The sequence below is a fragment of the Lathyrus oleraceus genome, chromosome 6 (genome assembly GCF_024323335.1).
Source record: "Lathyrus oleraceus cultivar Zhongwan6 chromosome 6, CAAS_Psat_ZW6_1.0, whole genome shotgun sequence".
NCBI classification, from domain to species: domain Eukaryota; kingdom Viridiplantae; phylum Streptophyta; class Magnoliopsida; order Fabales; family Fabaceae; genus Lathyrus; species Lathyrus oleraceus.
The window spans coordinates 79,381,645-79,385,187 of NC_066584.1; the positions used below are offsets into that span (position 1 = coordinate 79,381,645).

Genomic DNA, 3,543 nt, shown 5'->3' on the forward strand with positions numbered 1-3,543 from the left:
TTCATCATCTTCTAATATAGAAGGTGCTGGGATTTTTAGGATTTCAGTATCCTTAGGTGGTTCCATATCCATTTCTCTTATACATTCATCGATGATGTATATGAAACCACCGGTTTCATCTATAGCAGGTGCCTTCAGAAATTGTGAAATAATGAATTTGATTTTCTCCTCAATAACCTCGAAGGTTAGTTTTCCTCGTTTCACATCAATAATAGCACCAACAGTGGCCAAAAAGGGTCTTCGTAATATGATTGGAATGTTGGAATCTTCCTTAATGTCCATTATTATGAAATCTGTGGAAATGTAAAATTGACCAATTCATATGGGAATGTTCTCTAGCATACCCACTGGGAATTTAACAGAGCGGTCAGCTAGTTGAAAAGACATTCTAGTGGGTCTTAGTTCGCCTAATTTGAGTTTTTCACAGATTGAAAGGGGCATTAAAATGAAACTAGATCATAAGTCACAAAGGGCTTTGTCTATTACAAATTTTCCGTTTACAGAGGGTATGGAAAAACTACCTGGGTCTTTTAACTTAAGGGGCATGTTGTTTTGAATGAGGGGGCTACACTTAGCAGTGAGTGTTACTGTCTGATTGTACACAAGTTTCTTCTTATTGGATAGGATCTCTTTGAGAAATTTGGCATAGGAAAGCATTTGTGTAATAGCTTATGTAGAGTGTATCATAATATTAAGTTGTTTCAGAAGCTCTACAAATTTCTTAAACCGACCTTCGGTTTTGGATTTAGCTAGTCTTTGAGAATAAGGAATGAGTGACTTCAATGGTGGTGGAGGCACGTACGATTTCTCTTTCTCGACTACCTCTTTGGTTTTATTATCCAGCCCATTGTCATTTGGTTCATTGTTTGTTACCTTGTTGGTTTCTTCTTCATTTCATTGGGACATGGGTGGATTTTAAAAAATTTGGATCTACTGGCCCGTCTAATTTTGTCCCACTTCTTAGTGTAATGGCATTAGCATGGTCTTTCGGGTTTGATTGTGGTTGGCCAGGAAATATCCCAGTTGGGTTGATATGGCTGCTTGTTGTTGGGCTGCTTGAGAAATTTGGGTTTCTAACATTTTATTGTGAGTAGCCATAAAGTCAACCTTACTCGCCAATTGCTTAATCAGCTCGTTCGTATGAACGTTTTGGTTCTCTTTGTTTTGCTGGCTTTGGGTTGCAATAAAATTTGCCATAATTAGTTCGAGGTTTGACTTCTTTGGTGCTTGAGGAGCAACATGGACTCCTTTTTTATAACCTGGAGGAACAACAAGTGTTGGGTTTGGAGCAAACAACATGTTGTTGTTCTTATATGAGAAATTAAGGTGGTTTCTCTAGCCAGGGTTATAAGTATTGGAATATGGGTTACCTTAAGCATAGTTTAATTGGTTAGACGGAATTCCAGTAAATAGGTGACATTCAGGAGTGGTGTGTCTAGGGGTTCCACATAACTCACAATTAGATGTTGCAGGAGCTATGATAGTTGCTGGAGTTACGGTTAAACTCTCGATCTTCTTAGTGAGGGCGTCCACTTTAGCATTGACATGGTTTATGCCATTTACTTCGTACATTCCACCCTCATCAGTGGTTTCTCTACAGAATTTCTCTCATCTCCCCATTGATAGTGGTTTTGCGCCATGTTTTCTTTGAGTTAATAAACGTATTCGTAGGGTTTATCCATTATAGCGCCTCCAACTGCTGCGTCTTGCGGAATACATTGATATGTCGCGTTAATCACATAACATGTGTGTTATCCTATGTTAGAGGGCACATGTCTAAATCCATGATCCATCCAACGGATCCCCACATCCTACACCTAAAGATCATCAAACTATTATAACCGCTCTAATATATAAGGATGAAACGCGTAATTTTCTTGGTAGAATTCAAATTCAAACTTCATTTATTCTTCTTACTCTCATACTAACATGAGCATTGTATTATTAATCTTGCAGGTCAACTCATTTTCCACCTTATCGAAAACTCAAGTCCATTGTTGTAATCCACAACCTCAAACCTTTGATCAATTATAGTTCTTTCGTCGAACAAATTTAATATTAAAAATTCATGTTATTTGTATAATAATATTTGAAAGTGCTATTATATATAATTAAAAGTACTTTTCAAATTTTACAAAATAACTGGAATTGAGTCTCTATTTTTTAACAACACATATCTCTTTTTTTAAATTTAAAATATTATTATTTCAGTTTTAAATTACATGTCATGTCAATTTCACCTAAAATAAATAATGTAATTGATATTGTATGTAAAAGAGAAATTATAAATACTTTTTATTAATTTATCCTTCAATTATTTATAAGAAAAAGAAATTAAAAAAATAGGAAATAATACAATAACTAATATTAAAATTATAAATTTAAAACATTTAAACTTTACTAGATTATATATAATTTGAGACAGCCAAAAAAAAGATCAAAGGAATGGAAAAATTAAAAGAATTAAATTCGACGTAAGTTACCAATAACTCAAGAAACGAATATATTAGCAAGAGTCAAAATGAGTGGAAAAAAAGACAACAAAAACCCTTCGAACGCGCCAGGTAGGGGTCGAACCTACGACTTTCTGCTTAGGAAACAGACGCTCTATCCACTGAGCTACAGGCGCTGCTTGTTATTCACATGTAATCGTAATAAATGTACTTTTTAATCTCGTTTTGAAATAAGCGAATTTCATACTCACATTAAATTCAAAAGAACCCACTTAAAACATAGCAATAGCCTAAATAGAAAACCACACAACTGATCTTCTCCATTTTCTTTTAATACTGTGTTGTTTATTGCTAACTGTTGTAAAATCAATATATTCGGCAACTTGCCATTTGAGACGGCAAGTACCATTTGAAAATTTTGAACAAATTTTATTTATGATCTTTATTATAAAAAGATTTCCATTTTAATATTTTTTTTATTTTTTTTACATTTGTAAGGCAAGCACATTTTTTTTAATCATTTTATACACTCATCCATTAATGACTCCACAGTGGCAAATACCATTTTTCTAAAGGTACATACATATATATCTTAGAGGTAAAGGACCTTATAATTTATTATTCTTAAGGAAATTGTTTAATACACCACATAATTATTTACATATTTGGGCAAAATTTGAATAATAACCTTAAAATTCGAACACACTTAATACACATCAAACTCTTTATAGAACACTTGAAAGTATGAGATAAAAAAATACGGATTTTGAAATATGTATTTGTAAGTTATGTAGACTGAATTCCGAATGCACCTCAACACACCACGCTTATGCTCATTCTCGAAACTACACAATTTAAAAATACTTCATATTTTTATGTCTAGATTTCCTACGAAGATTGGAATATGAACATGAGTGTTTAAGTATTTGCGCATTTTCGATTCCCTTTCCATTTTCATTTTTGCAAATAGAGCAAAACTAGAGCTTATACTTATTTGCATTCTCAGAAGTTAAATCATCATTAATATTTTTCAGGCATTCTCATAACTTAATCCATCATCAATATTTTTCAAGCATTCTTATAAGTTTTA

The 3,543-nt window shown here is 33.0% G+C and overlaps 1 non-coding gene across 1 annotated transcript; it reads right to left on the reverse strand.

The window, feature by feature from the left end:
• Nucleotides 1-2,556: 2,556 nt before the first annotated feature.
• TRNAR-CCU (transfer RNA arginine (anticodon CCU)) lies at nt 2,557-2,629 on the reverse strand. The gene has a single exon. It is a non-coding gene; the product is annotated as a tRNA-Arg (tRNA).
• Nucleotides 2,630-3,543: the final 914 nt, after the last annotated feature.